General features: G+C 43.3%; 1 non-coding gene and 1 pseudogene across 1 annotated transcript; one reads left to right on the plus strand and one right to left on the minus strand.

The window, feature by feature from the left end:
- Positions 1-4,870: 4,870 nt before the first annotated feature.
- The window catches only part of LOC109675894 (polyunsaturated fatty acid lipoxygenase ALOX12-like), a 44,437-nt pseudogene continuing 33,044 nt past the window's right edge, over positions 4,871-16,263 (minus strand).
- Positions 9,298-9,429, plus strand: LOC141414456 (small nucleolar RNA SNORA1). The gene has a single exon (XR_012439484.1). It is a non-coding gene; the product is annotated as a small nucleolar RNA SNORA1 (small nucleolar RNA).

Below are 16,263 nucleotides of genomic sequence, written 5' to 3' on the forward strand. Positions count from 1 at the left end.
TGTGGGTGTTCTCTTCAGTTTAGAGACCATTTCTTTTGATGAACAGAAGCTTTTTAGTTTTATAGGGTCTCATTTATCTATGCTATCTCTTAGTTGCTGTGCTGCTGGGGTCCCATTGAGAAAGTTCTTACCTATGCCTACTAACTCCAGAGTATTTCCTACTCTTTCCTGTATCAACTTTAGAGTTTGTGGTCTGATAGTAAGATCCTTGATCCATTTTGAGTTAATATTGGTATAGGGTGATATACATGGATCTAGTTTCAGTTTTTTGCAGACTGCTAACCAGTTTTCCCAGCAGTTTTTGATGAAGAGGCTGCTATTTCTCCATCGTATATTTTTAGCTCTTTTGTCAAAGACAAGTTGGTTATAGTTGTGTGGCTTCATATCTGGGTCCTCTATTCTGTTCCACTGGTCTTCATGTCTGTTTTTGTGCCAGTACCATGCTGTTTTTATTGTTATTGCTTTGTAATATAGTTTGAAGTCAGGTATTGTGATACCTCCTGCATTGTTCTTTTGACTGAGTATTGCCTTGGCTATTCGTGGCTTCCTGTGTTTCCATATAAATTTCACGGTAGATTTTTTGATTTCTTTAATGAATGTCATTGGAATTTTGATGGGAATTGCATTAAACATGTAGATTACTTTGGGGAGTATCGACATTTTTACTATGTTGATTCTACCAATCCATGAGCATGGGAGATCTCTCCACTTTCTATAGTCTTCCTCAATCTCTTTCTTCAGAAGTGTATAGTTTTCCTTGTAGAGGTCTTTCACATCTTTTGTTAGGTTTACACCTAGGTATTTGATTTTTTTTGAGGCTATTGTAAATGGAATTCTTTTCATGTATTCTTTTTCAGTTTGCTAATTATTAGTGTATAGAAATGCTAATGATTTTTCTGTGTTGATTTTTATCCTGCTACCTTGCTGTAGCTATTGATGATGTCTAGAAGCTTCTGAGTAGAGTTTTTGGGGTCTTTAAGGTATAGGATCATACAGTCTGCAAATAGGGATATTTTGACAGTTTCTTTACCTATTTGTATTCCTTTTATTCCTTCTTCTTGCCCAGTTGCTCTGGCTAGGAATTCCAGTACTATGTTGAATAGGAGTGGAGATAGTGGGCATCCTTGTCTGGTTCCTGATGTTAGAGGGAATGGTTTCAGTTTTTCTCTGTTAAGTATAATGCTGGCTGTAGGTTTGTCAATATGACATTTTCATACATGTATACTACATACTTAGATCATGTTTACCCACATCACTCTTTTGTTCCCCTCGATTCTCCCACTTGCCCCCACCAAATAGCCCCTCTTCTACTTTCATGTCTTTTTGTTTTTAATATTTGGATTCTGCATTTGAGAGAAAACATGCAATAGTTGTCTTTCTGAGTCTGACTTATTTTGCTTAACATGCTAATCTCACTTCTATCCATTTTCTGCAAATGAAATAATTTTATTCTTCTTTATGACTGAATAAAACTCCATTATGGAGGGTGGAGCTGGAGGAGTGGCTCAAGTGGTAGAGTGCCTGCCTAGTAAGTGTGAGGCCCTGAGTTTAAACTCCAGTACCACCACCAAAAAAAAAAAAGTAAGCTAAAAACTCCATTATGCATATATACCACATTTTCTTTATCCATTCATCTGTTGATGGGCACCTCGCTGATTCTATAACTTGACTATTGTGATCTGTGCCACAATAAACATGGGTGTGCTGGTGTCTGTGTTGTATGCTTTTTTTCAGTTATATACCCAGTTATATACCAGGAGTGGTATAGCAGGATCATATGGCAGTTCTGTTTTTAGAACCTCCATACTGACTTCCTTAGTGACTACACTAATTTACACCCCACCAATGGTCTGAGGTTCCTTTTCTCCCCATAATCACACCAGCATTTGTTGTTTGTTTTCTTCTTGATAGCCATTCTTACTGGGGTGAGATGGAATCTCAGTGCCATTTTGATTTGAATTTTCTTGATGCTAAGGATGTTGAACTTTTCTTCATGTGTTTATTGGCCATTTGCCCTTCTTGTTTTGAAAATTGCTCAATTCATTTGCTCATTTATTAATGATTATTTGTTCTTATTTGTTTAATTTTTTGAGTTCTTTATATATTCTGGGTATGAATCCCTTGTGAGAAGAATAACTGACAAAGTTTTCTCTTATTCTGTAGGCTGCCTCTTTACTTTGGTAATTGTTTTCTTTGCCAGGCAGAAGCTTCTTAAATCAGATTGAATCCTATTTGTCATTTTTTGCTCTTATTTCCTGAGCATTAGTGTCCTTTTCAGAAAGTCTGCCTATGCCATTATCTTGAAGTATTTTACCAAGGTTTCTGCTAGAAGTTTCAATGCTTCAGGTCTTTCATTAAGGCCTTTGGCCCATTTTGAATTGATTTTTGTTCAGGATGAGAGAGATTTAGTTTCACTTTTCTGTATATGGATATCTCTCCTAAAGGGAGTCGATACAGTCCCCATGCTGGGTTGTGGTGGCAACACATGGTAACTAGATTTGAACCAAATTATCCTGACTTCAGAGCCTGTGCCCTCAGTTTCTGTGGTGTACTCAATGTCTTCCAACAGTAAGTTTGCCATCCATGAAACAAGAGTTTTACACCAATTAAAATCTTATTTTGTATCCTGCAAAATAATTTGCTAGGTTTCACCACAGATGGCTCATTTTTTCCTACTTATATTTATTTATTTCAAAAAGTGTGTCCAAGGAGCATGGAGTAATTTTTTATTTCAATTTCAAACTGCCTATTATTAGTATAAGAAAAACTATGCTTGTTTTATACTTATCTTGTGTCTTGTTCTGGGTATTTGTTTTATATACTGTTTCTTATTTGTTCTGATCATTTTCTGTTGAGCTGTTTGATCTCTAGGAATCTAATTATACCCTCTCAAATAACGATTTTTTTGTAATTCATTTTCCTAAACTTAAGTACTTCTTTTCTTTTCCTATTGCACTAACAGGCTCTCCTAAAGTATGTGAAATAAAAATCATGATTATTGTGATCAATTTCCAGTTTCTGATACTTAGAATAATGACTTTGGTTAATATAATATTTGTAATGCATTCATATATATACATATATGTGCATATAAGCATATAGAGTATACATACATATAAGTTCTCATATTGAGTAAGTTTTTATTTCAGTTCACTAAGAGGCTTCATTGGGGAATGTGCATATAATTTCAAAAAGTACACTAATGTGATAAATAATTTTTAAATTATTAGAATATAAATTAAAATTAAATATAAAATTATTAAAATAATTTTAATAATTTCAGTCCTGGGGATTGAACCCAGGGCCTCACACATGCCAGGCAAATGCTTTACCACTGAGTTACACTCCAGCCCCCAAGAAATCATTTGTCAGAGTTCCTGATATTGCTCCTCTGCGGCCTCCCTGCTTCCACAGGGCTTGTGTGGCTTTGACCTGCACATTTCCTTGGGCAGTGGCAGTCTGGAGTTCTGCAAAGCAGCAGGAAACCTGTGCCTTAGTCTCCATCAGTAGCTCTATGTCTGTGCTCTGCTGGCAGCTCCTCATCCTTCTCCTCCTCACGGCCTCCTTGTCCCCATCTGTCGTGAAGTCACTGGGACTAATATCTCCAAGCCCTTTCCCCTCCATTTACATCAGTTTCTCCTAGAGGTGCAGGCCTCTACTCCATCTCTCACTCTCCAAGAAGTTTTGTGCACAAAAAGGGCTGGGGGTGTGTGGCTCAAGTGGTATGCCTGCCAAGCAAGTCAAAGCACTGAGTTCAAATCCCAGTACTGCCAAAAAAAATATTACTATGTGATGATAAAATCTTTGAAGCGTACAAAAATTCTTACAAGAAGTTTAACTAAATTTGACTCAAAACAAATAAAAAATGTGAAGAGTCTGACAACTCTGAAGAATTTTAATAAGTAGTTAAAAATATTCCCACAAAACACCAACACACATGAATATGTAGGCAGATTTTATAAAGCACTCATTGAAAAGATGATTCCAACAAAGATAAGATATTCTTTAAAAATAGCAAAACATAGGAAGAAAACTATCTCATTCTCTATGAGCAATTATAGCCACCTTAATAAACCAGAAATGGTAGACTCCAGAAAGGATAGTTACAAACCAACAATACTGATGAATTCAAATACAAAGCTTACAAAGACAATATTACAGTTTTGGAATTCAACAGCTATAAAATGATAGCTGGACATGTCTCAAAAATAGAAAGTTGCCTTAACACTATAAACTTTATAGAGCTTTAATGCAATTCTAACAAAATCACAAGATTTTATTTATGAAATTTGGCAAGTTACTTCTAATTAACTGGCCAAAAGGCCAAGAAAAATCAAGACAGAGCTAAAGGTCAAATTGGATAAATGAATATGTTTTATTAAACACTAGACTATTTGGATGACAAAACTGCAGGAGTTAGGTCAGTGTGATAAAACATATGACAAACATTCGAGTGAAATAGAATAGACATTCAGAAATAGGCCCATTCATACGTGGCGATTTAATTTATATCAGTGTTATACATCAATAAGAGTAGATGGACTTTTAAATGAACAGTGTTGTGGTAACTTATTGTGCTGATGGGATAATGAAACCGGACCTCTTTCTCACACCAAAATGACTATACAAAAAATGGGGAAGGCACATTGTCTAGGAGCACAAGAAAGACACCTAAGTAGACAGTTGATTTGTATAAGGAATGTGGATTTGAGATAGGTTTGTGAAGATAGGACTTTAGACTAGAGATACAATCAGGCAGGGAACTCAGGGAAGAAAACAGAACTATGACAACTCAGACAGAAAACTGAAGATGGAAATGGTCATAATCGTGTTGCACGGTCTCTGAGCAGCAATCAGAACACATTTAGACTTAGACAGCAATAGTCTTCTCTATGCAGCTTGACTTCAGGTATTCATAGGGAAGATCTAGTCCTCCATTTAGGGCTATAATTTCCTGTTCTAATTTGTCCAAGTCTGTTTGAAATTGTCTTAAGATGGCCTTGGGCTCAGGCCTGAGAAATACTCTTCTTTATGATGGCCCAGGGGCACCTGAAGCAGAAACAAAAGATGCATTAGCTCTGCGTTTCAAGACATAGGGACCAAGAGCCCAGCCACTCACCCTAATGTCATTTCTTCAGTTTTCAATACCCTCTGAGCCCTAGAGAGCTCACCATGTCTGGCTGACGCCAGCCCAACTTGTCGCACAAAAAACATCTGAAGGCAGGACTGCTGGGTATTAGGTAGTGACCCATCACTGTGTCCATTATCACATCTTTCTTGGTGGTGGGTGGGGACATCCTCATTGTGCATGGGGCATTAGGGACCCATGCAAACCAGTCCAGCTAAGGGAGAGGGGTCTAGAGTCAGCCAGGAACCCTGCCCTTCAGGACCTTTGCAACTGAGTTCTCCGCTTCAAGCATCATTTAGTCTAGGTACTTGCTTGCTGCATTAGCCTAGGTCCACAGAGATGCAGCATTTCAAGCATCCATACCTGACTATGGTTGATGGCTGAATGTTGGCAGTGCATGTGAAGATGCACGTGGTAAGAGTTGAGCCTGAGACTGGAAGGAGACAGGGAAACCTAGGAGAAAGAACAAAGTTTAGAATGTACATCCCCAGAGGACTAATGTCTTAGGATATCCATCTGCCAGAATTAGTGAGTTTTTATTTAGTAGGCATGGCTCAGCAAGCATGAGGCCCTGACTTCAAACTCAGTGCCACCCAGCAAAAGAAAAGAAAAGAAAAAAAAGAATTATCAAGCATTCATCCATTCATTAAAAATCCACGGAACTACTGTGTACCATGCACTATAAAGGCATTGGGGAGTTACAGTTTAGATTCGAATGGGAGAGGAAAATAATAAATAGAAAAAACAACATTATAAACACATGTTAAGCAGAGGTCAGAATAGAAATAAAGCAGGGAAAGGAGATAGGAAAAGTGAGGGAAGGGTTTTCATCATTGAGTTAAGAGACCAGGGGAGCCTCACAGCCAACCAAGCAGTTGTAAGCAGGCAGTGCTGCAGACTAGAGCACAGGTTGCACCAACGGCCCTGGAGACCAGGTCTGCATCATGGTGGGCAAACAACTTAGCCTCTGAGCCTCAATCATTTCCTCTGAAAATGAGAATGCTTATGACATTTGCTTTATTAGTGAGATGGTCACATAAAACCTCCGAATATGGTAGCTATTATTATGGTAAAGCTCAGAGGATAAAGAGGGAAGAGAAGCTCTTTGTCACTTATCTTGTTTTTGTAGAAGTGGTTCAAAATCAGTAAGAAAATGATGAACTCCTGCAGGAAAAATGGGCAATGCTTGGAGAGGCCCTCCACAAGGAGAATATTCATATAGTTACTAATCCTATAAAAATAAGTGTCTGGAGCTCCAGTCTGGGATGATCTTACCTCGGTCCTGAGCCTGGCACAGCACCACCTTAGTCATCTCCTGACACCAGACCTGCAGCTCAGGGTGCCCCCTCATGATGTCATCCTGCTGATAGAAGAGGTGGATGATCCCCTCCATGTACCTGCACAGAGAAGGGAGCTGAGCTCTCTGAGAGTAGAAGGCTCCAGCTTCCAACTTCTGCTCCTCTTCTGTGGCCTCTGCCCTGCTGACTCTCACTGTACCTGGGTCAGATCCTAGCAGATCTGGTCCTATTGCTTTTTGGACCATTTGTAGGCTTCTGACACAGTAGTGTAAAGGAAGAGAATGCAAGACAATAGTTCTGAGAATTCCCTATTCTGTACCTGGTTGCTGGCTCCTTCTTAATAAAATCTCTGATCCCCCCAGATCCCATGCTTTACCCAACCACAGCTTCCCTCACCTATGTGAGACTGTGCTAGTCTCTTCATTTTCACACCTCACCCACCAACTCTCCACTCTTCCTCTTCTCCCCCTGGATGGTGCTCATGCTCCTCTTGTCTAGACCTTCTTGTTTTCACTTTGCTGTTGCCCATGCTAACCTCAATCCTGAGCCCTGTCCTCTCTCCCCTCTCCTCTCCATTGTCAGCTTCCTCCCACCCACCTGGCAATGATCTCCCAGAGCCGCAAAGCATCTTGGATACAGAGCACTTGGGATTCTCAGCAGGCCCTGGCCAGCCAGATCATCACGAGGACAGAGGGAGTGGTAGGTCAGCTGAGCCATTGCCCGTTTTACCAAATCCATGTGGCCCTCTCCACCTGTGCTCCCTGCCTAGGACAAGGGAGTTAACAAGACTTGAAGGATAGAATCCTAGCTTAGTAAAAAGGGATTCAGAGATGGTGTGTTCAGATTTAAAGTCATGTGTATAAAGTTACAGGTCTCTTGGACGCTCACACAGGTTGATCTGGGATCTTGAAAGTGGCAAGAGGAAATGGATGGTTTGTGGCCCTAGCACCATTTACTCTTTACCTTTGAAAAGATTCCCGTGTCAGAGTCAAATTGGATTCGGCCCTGTGTGTTGATATCCATGTTGTAGTGGATGTGGAAAATCAGCAGCTGGAGTGCACAAGGTTGGAATGGGTGGTTGGAGACCATGCTTGAATCCTTCCACATACAGCCTGGCACCCAGAATGGTGGCCTTCCTCCTCTTGACATTTTGTCCCTGCTGTAACCTAGAAGGCTAGATTCTGCTTTTCTGCCCACTCACCTATATGTTCTCAAAGTTTCTTGAGAGTTGGGCTCTGGAACCACACTGACTGGGGTTTGAGTACACTTTCATCACTCATCTTGCTACTTGACCAAGGTAATGATCCTTCTTGGTGTCCATCTCCCATTGTTACCAGGGGCTTGGTGGTTTCCCTTGTCTCAGGATTTGTGGTGCTGCTTGGAGCGTGTTTGGAGCATTGCATGACACACAGACGTCCCAAGACCACTGCCTTTATTATATCCACACAATGTATTTATCCTGTTAAGATTCTGCCCTTAACTTTGCATATTATTTTATTCTTTCTTTACTCTTCACATCGGCATACCTTACACAGCCTCTGCTCAATATCAAACCCACCCCTCCAGGCAGCTCATCACTTTACTCCTGGTTTCTATTTGGAGGTGGAGTACCTTCAGGCAAATTAGAGATGCCATGGAATCTGTCCCTACTGTTAACAGGGCACTATTTGTCCCCTCATTCAGGTTACCTGGTCCTGATGTGCTTATTTTTATGCTAAATTATTTTGTTTTCATTTTAACCTGGTTGGTGTTCAGGATTCATACAATTTTGGCATTTGAGCTGTTTGATGCTGGACCCTGGGAAGGACCCATGGCAACTCATATTGCTTTCTTCAGAAAGTTCAAGGTAGGATACTGTCATCTCAAAAAGAATGCCAAGACCACAGAAATAAAAGAATAAAGGACACATATCAGAGCTCCCAATACTAATAAGGAGGATAATGACCATGGATTCTGAGGTCAGCACAAAACACACTCTGTGACCCCACCCACGCTGTGGCATTTAATGCCTTACCAACCCATGGAAATCCTGCTATGCCCATCTAAGCCACATCTACTTAAACACTAAGGCCAAGATTCAGGATTCAGATGCTGCCAATCTGGATGCAGAGCTGCCCTGGTGGCCTTTAATGACACTTGCAGGGTAACTCTCCTGTATGTCCTGATAGCAACTCAGCTGTTTCCAAGGAATGAAGTTAGTATAGAGAGGGTGCATGTGTGGAGGGGACTGAACTAGTCAACTGGGACTTTAAAGCATGAAAGTGAACCAAAATCACTTACACTAGACAAAAGAGAGTGATGCAAGAGATCACAAATTCCCCTCATAGAAGTTCCCATGATGTACAGCAGTTCTAACTGCTTTGCCCTTGTTCGCACACCCAAAGTGACCATAGCTCAAGTTCTGTGGGGTGGAGAACCCAGCAGCCACATGATTCAGTTGTTCTGCCTGCCAAGGCCTTACGTGCACAGCTCACCAGCACTTCAAGTACCATGGGTGCCAAACTGGAAGCATCATCCGGGCCTCTACACTGACCTCTTCTTATTTTACTATTTCTGATCATTGCTCTGATGCCTATATCTTTCTCCACTGTGTTCCTTATATCAAAGTGCCACTGGATTTTCTGAATGTTTTTATAGCAAGTGCAGGTTTTTCCAAGTGACTGGATCCACTGATTTATAACACCCATCCTGTGCACTCCAAGTGCTGCAGAAGCGCAGGCCTCTGAATTTCTCTCTCATTTGAAACTCTAATTCCAGAAATTGTTCTGTGGTGACCTAAATGGTAAATCTCATAAGGTAGAACAACACTTTTTTTCAACAAATCATGTCCCTTTTCTACTCTGACCCCTTCCTTGAGTATTCAGGGAGCTAAGCCTCATTCAAAATGAGAAGTGACACTGTTGATTTGTGCCCAAAATTAGCCAATGCGGCTAAATTGGGACACTGATTATGATTCCATAATAGCAATGCATTGCAGTGGTGGCAATGAGAACTGTAACATTTTGAAAAAGAAAAGAGAAAAAAAGAGACAGAGAATTCCAGAGAGTTGCCATACAATATGTGCTGAGTTAAAAGCTGAATGACTTGTCTTAATAACACATATGGAATCTGTGTGTTTTTTCTAACTGCATGTAAATCTACAATTATCTTAAAATAAATGGTTTTGTTTTGTTTTGAAGAAGTGTGGTCTGAACTCAGGGTCTTGTACTTGCTAGGCAAGCACCCCACCACTTGAGCCCTGCCTCCACTTGTTTGTTTTTAGGTTATTTTTCAGATAGGGTCTTGTACTATTTGCCCAGGGCCTACCTCAGACCTTGATCCTCCTACCTATGCCTCCCTATTAGCTGACTGTTGGTTAAGATGGGTCAACTTTCCCATAGTCTGGTCTTGAGCTGCTATCTTCCTGGTCTCTGCCTCCCAAGTATCTGAGGTTGCAGGCATGAGGTTCTGTGCCAAAGCCAATAAAAGGAATTTAAGCAGAAGATAAAATCAGAAAACTCTTGTAATAGTTATCGGTCTCTTATCCTCTCCTCATTCACAAAACACATGAAGATTCTTTGTTACAATACTACACTCATGCTTGTTGCGTGCAAGACAGTTTTCTCCTCATGTTCCCAAACAAATGCCTTAGGCTTTCAAATTCCATACTTTTAAATCCCACACAGAGCCTGTACCTTGAAGACAGGGTGCAGTCCTTAAGACCTCCCCCAGCAGGTGAGCATTCAGCAAATGATATGGAAGTTCATGCAGTTGGAAATCTGAACTTCGGACCCATGACTCAGCCAGGAGCCAGTCAAGTGGAGGATCCAAGGGCAGGAACAGTGTTGGTGTTGGGGAGCTGGAGGTGGGCAGATTCAACTAGAAGAAAGAGGAATTCAGTATTTATTTGCAAGACACTATGCTAGCACACTGGTAGAAACTGAATGAATAAGATGACACTATTATCTCTGAGGAAGTTGCAACCTGGTAGAGCACCGCCTCCCAGTAGTCAGGACACCATGCAAATGTAAATGCGGAGACAGGGAGAGGGAGAAGCAGAATAGGATGGTGTCCCTAACAGTGGTTTTGGAGAAACATGACAGGGAGTCTCAGTTAGGGAGTGCAATGGGAGACGGTGAGAGTGAGGAGAGGACAGAATACATCACTGGCTGAAAATGCTGTGTTAAAAAAAAAAGCAAAGGTAGAGAAGATGTTTAAGAAAAAAGAGGTGTTACTAAAGTTAAAGATCACAAAGAGATTGGGAGGCTCAGGATTTATGACTCTCAAACAGGTTCTTAGTGGTACCCTAACTGTAAGCTAGGAAAGAGTGATTGGATTTGACAACAGTTCTCATTGAGTGACATCAGGAGTGGAGATGAAAAGGTAGAAAGAACCAGGGTCTCTGTCTAGGGGAAGCAGGTAAGGTGAACAGAGAACAGTGTTTGGAGTGAGATACTCAAGGCGCCTCACCTGGATGAGCATGGGTAGCAGCTTCCCATTGGGGTCCATCTTCAGCATGACAAGGGAGGCAGCCAGGTACTGCTTCTCTCCTTGGATCTCATTGGCTGGAATTCTATCCAGCAGGATAAAGTCAGCCTCAAACAGGAAACCATTCTGGGGGAAAGAGGAATGTTTCCATGGTTATGGTTGAAATTCTGCCCCAGAGCATCAGGGTCAGGGCAGAAATGGAAAGACATTCAATCTAGCTTCTTGCAATTATCCTACATCATTTCCAAACCTTAGCAGCAGAACCTAGATGAAGAATCAAGAGCGTCTAGGCCAAGTTATCCCCATTTAGAGAGAAGAAAGAAACCTGGTGTGTGGGGGGAGGAGCTTCCCAGAACAGACCCCTGGTGCAGGGGTGACTGAGAACCATACCTGTCCAATCTGCTGTGCACCACAGACATGCCAAGACGTGACCACCATCAGACACATCAAGATGCCCGGGTCCCTTTTCCCATTATATCCTGAAAACCTGCTCTCTGCATATGGCTAGCCAAGCTCCCAGTTTTTTTCCTGCATATTTTATCTTTAGATTTTTCCAGCACACTGCTCTGCACCAATTGGCAGTTGCTAAAGCAACCTCCTTCCCCTGGACTTGCACTTGGTCTTTTAACTTCAACACCTATTCTTGGTCACACTGCCAAGGAGAGAACAATGAAGTATCTGGAGTTCTTTCTCCAACTGGGCCTGAAGCTCCTCTGCCTCTGAGGGCAGCATCAGCCTGGAGGGTAGAGCAGTGGAGCGTCTCAACAGCATAGGGTTGGCACAGTTAAGGAACTGGTAGCCAAAAAACTCATCGTCCTGCCAGCACTGGTGAACCTTCTCTGTGGGGATAGGGTGGTGGTGGGGCATGGGAGGGAGGATATTTTCTTAGGTGTCCCTCTCCTCCAGGCTCTACCCCAGGAATTCAGAGGAGTTTGTGTTAGGAAAAATGCCGCTCACAAAGAAAGCTCACGAGAAAATCTCACGTCCAAGAGCAGAGTTTAATGACAGGCACAAGCTGCCTGACTGACCTGGGAAAGATGGCATAGGAAGAGAACAAGTCTGGCCAGGCATGACTTTTATAGACGAGGTTGGTGCATGTGCAGGGGTCCTTGATGGGGGTGGAGCTTGGGTGGAGCTTGTCTTGGAGCATGGGAAATTTTGTTAAAGGGTAGGGCTGTTATTGGGAATGGCTTCATTTTCCAAGAGGTGAGGCCTAAGGATAATTTATAAAATGGTGGCATTATTGTTCTATCATTCCCCCCATTTTTCTTTAATAATGATGACGGTAGGGGCTGAGGATCGGGAATTGGGGCGAAGCATCAGTCTCTTAGCTGCTTCCTGATGGCAGGGGGCATTGTATGGGGCGGGATCCTCAGGCTCCTGTGGCGTCTTGGATGGAATCTTCATGGTAGTGTTTCTGGGTGGTTTTGGAGAGGTTAATATCCCTGGAGGTACAACTGGTTAAATTTTTGATTAGCAATAGCAGACATGCAGTCTAAAGGAAATCTTTGTACTGTTCTTATGATACAAAGGAGGAAGCTTAAGAATATGAGAGCAAGAAATATAGGCATTAGGACAGGCATTAACCAGGAGAACCACTGTGAAATGTTATTCCCTAGAGGATTCCAAGAGTCTTCCAACTCCCTTCTTCGTTTTTCTAATTGTTCCTGGAGTTGTCTAATTTTATTTTTTACTACCCCCAACTGGTTAACATAGAAGCAGCACTCTTCTTGTAAAAATAGGCAGAGACCACCCTTCTCTGCAGTGAGCAGGTCAAGGCCTCATTGGTTTTGGAGTACAACTGAGGCTAGGGAGTCTAGTTGGTTCTGTAAGGTTAGGATAGACTTGGCCACCGTTTGAATATCACTTATTGATTGATTAGACAGTTTTGTGTAGTAGTGGACAGAGGTTCCTATTCCTGCAGCCCCCATTCCCATGGCAGCCTTTACTCCCAGGGTAGCTAACAAGGGAATAGCCTGGATTGCCCTTTTAGATTGAAGGCGCATGGTGAGGGGGATGGGGAGGTCCTGATCTTCTGTAATAATATCCATGTCAGGAACAAAAAATACCAGAGTACAGATGCCCTTCTAGGCATCTGTAACCAGGGGTATACACTCTGACCACATAGAAACAGAGTCCTGGTAATGGGGAGGCAGCAGATATTGTTTCTGGTTTTGTTGACTGTTCTAGTGGTGTGACATTTTTCAGCCACCAGAGAGCCTACCTCAGCTATTCCTGAGGAACTCCGCAGGCAAAGGGGCTGACTGGGAGAGGGGAACTGGGGAAAGAGTGGAGGCGGTGGGCTTTTTGGTGAAGGAACAGTTTAAGGTAAAGGGTGTGGAAATGTTTATGGGGCTGGTGATGACCTGAGAAGGGCCAGTCTGCTGACACATCCAACAACCACAGGCTAGGGTAGGATTGGTGTGGTTAAGTAGTTGATGAGTGGTGTCTATGACCTGGAGGAGAAGGGTTTCAGAAAGGGACATCGTGTGCAAAGGAATTTTGAGAGGCTTTCTGGTGAGAAAGAATAAGTCGTTTAGTCTTTGAGGTACCTGGGTGTGGAGGACCTTCTGGAAGGCCTCATCCTGGACCCCACCTCCATCAGATATACCAAGCTGTGAGAAGTAATTCCAGCATACCTGTTGCCCCCTCCTCCCGTGGCAGTGGTAGCCAGCATGGTTGCTTTTGCTGATATCCATCCAATATTTTTTATTAAGATGTTGGCATAAAGTGGCTGTGCTATAGCATGCCTTTTGCAAGATGGTATACACTGTAAGTGGCTTGCATGGGCAGGGGGGAAGGCCCCAGCTTGCAAAGGTCCAAGTCACAAGAAAGAAGAGAGCACAAGGAGTAAGGTGCACAGGGCGAGGTATCCAAACAGAGAGCTGTGCATTGGGACCATCTCCACTCAGGGGGGAATACTAAGGAGAGAGGGGATGAGGACAAGAGTTACCCACAGAAAGGGATGGAGTGAAAGCATGTAAGTGGTGCAGTTTACAATAAGGCAAAGAGAATGTTGGAAAATGAATAGATTTCTGGAGTAAAGTCTGAGAGCGTACCTTGGGGGTGAAGGTCGCTATCTAATCTATGAAGCAGGGGTAAAGAAGGTATGAGAAAGGAGGGAGGCTGATTGTGTTGGGAGGTGGGAAGAGTAAAATCTCAGAGTAGAGTGTATATATGAAAGAGTAAAAGTGTGGGCAGGCACTGACAGGAAAGAATGGGAGGGGGGAATATAAAGAGTGAGTAGGTGAGATGCCAGGTCTCCAGGCATAGGGCTCCTGCCTATGCCCCGGGAGTCTCTGTGGGTGTGGCTCCATCTTCTAGGATCTTGGGGAGGCAGGAGATCTTTATTTTTTTGGTCCTGTAAGAAGAGATTGGTAGGTCTTTTGTGGGGCTGCCAGTTTTAGATTTTGGACATGTACCCAGGAGGGAAATCCTGCTAGCTTAGCAGCCATAGGGGTGTTGAGGATGACATTAAATTGGCCTCTCCACTTTTCTTGTAGGTGGCCGGGTGTAGCTGTACTTTTTAGATAAACCAGATCTCCCATTTGGAGGGAGGGAGTTATTTTGGTGGTGTCAGATGGCTGTGGTAACTGATCACAAGCATGAGACCAAAGGAGAGAGCGAAGAAAAGTGAGGAGAGGATTGAGGAGAGTGGGGGAAATGTTAGGGGGTTCTGATTGAACCGTGTTAGGGACCAGCAGATGGTCATAGTGAAGCTCGAAGGGGCTGAGCATGAGTGGTCTTTTTGGAAGGTCCCAGAGGCAGAGAAGGACAAAGGGTAGGAGCTTTGTCCAGTCTAGGTGGAGCTCAAGGGAGAGTTTGGTGAGAGTATTTTTTAGTGTGTGATTGGCATGCTCGACTTTACCTGAAGATTGGGGGTGATAGGGAATGTGAAATCTCCAGTGAATATTTAAGGCTTGTGCCAATTTTTGGGAAATAGAGGAAACAACTCAGGCCTGTTGTATGACTGGATGGAGGCCGGGAGACCAAACCGTAGGATGATGTCTGTGACCAAAATCATTGTTACTGTGGAGGCCTTTTTATTGGTTGTAGGGAAGGCTTCCACCCCTCCCATGAATGTGTCTACCAATACCAGGAGGTACTTAATCCTCTTTACTGGAGGCAAATGTGTGAAGTCCACCTGCCATCTCCTGGCTTGGTGGGTAGGAAAAGGAGGGGGTCTAATATTGGAGTTGGGGTTTGTGTGCTGGCAAATTGAGCAGGATTGGGTGATCTGTTTAAGGTATTGTATGTCTCCTGGAGATAGGGAAAGGGATTGGTGGAGAAGATTAGGATGAAAAAGTGTATGTAAATAGGAGAGAAGAGTTTTAACTTCAGAAGGGGGGAGAGAGAGTATGGTGAGGGGGGGAAGCTGGGGTAAGGGGGGTACATAGTCAATTGGGGTGCAGTTTGGAGGGCTGCTCGTTTGGCCTCTGTATCTGCTCAGTTATTTCCTCTGGTAATTATGGAAGAGTCAGTTTGGTGGGCTTTGCAATGAGTAATGCCCACCCGGGAAGGGAAGTGTGAAGCCTGTAAGACCTGGGCTACTAAGGCAGCATTGATAATGGGAGTTCCTCTTGTAGTTAGGAATCCCCTTTCTTTCCAGATAGCAGAGTGGGACAATAAAGTGTGAAACACATATTTAGAGTCAGGGTAAATGTTGACAGCTTTGTCTTTTTGCCAGGGTTAGAGCTCTGGCCAGGGCAGTCAATTCTGCCCTTTAAGAAGTAATACCCAAAGGAAGAGGGCATGCCTCAATGATGGCAGAATCAGACATGATGGTGTATCCAGCTCTTTGCTGTCTATTGTGAATGGAGGAGCTGCTATCAACGAACCTGAGTCAGCCTGAGAAAGGTGCTCTCCTGAATGTGGTCTGGGTAGGAGAGGAGTTCCTCAAGGATCTCAGGACAGGAGTGAACCAGGGGTGTTGAAGAGAGAGGAAGAAGAATGGCTGGGTTAAGTGGGGGACACGAGACAAAAGTTAAGGTGGGATCCTCGACCAAGGCCACCTAGAGGGATAGGATATGGGAGAGGGGCATAGAGTAAAGTCCCTTATATGTGAGGAGTTCTGAGAGGTTATGGGGGGAGCAAACAGTAAGGGGGGACCCAAAGGTAAGCTTTTTGCTTTCCTGGATCAAGAGAGAGGTGGCTGCCAGGGCCCTAAGGCATGGGGCCCATCCCCTGGTTGTGGGGTCTAACTGTTTGGAGAGGTATGCTACTGGAGCAAAGGAGGGCCCCATGTTGTGTCCCAGAACTCCTAGGGCAAACCCTTGCCTCTCAGAAACGTAAAGGAAAAAGGGGCAAGTGAGGTCCGGCAGGCGAAGCGCTGGGACTTGTAACAAGGCTTGTAAGAGGGTTTTGAAATGA

The sequence above is a fragment of the Castor canadensis genome, chromosome 11 (genome assembly GCF_047511655.1).
Source record: "Castor canadensis chromosome 11, mCasCan1.hap1v2, whole genome shotgun sequence".
NCBI lineage: Eukaryota > Metazoa > Chordata > Mammalia > Rodentia > Castoridae > Castor > Castor canadensis.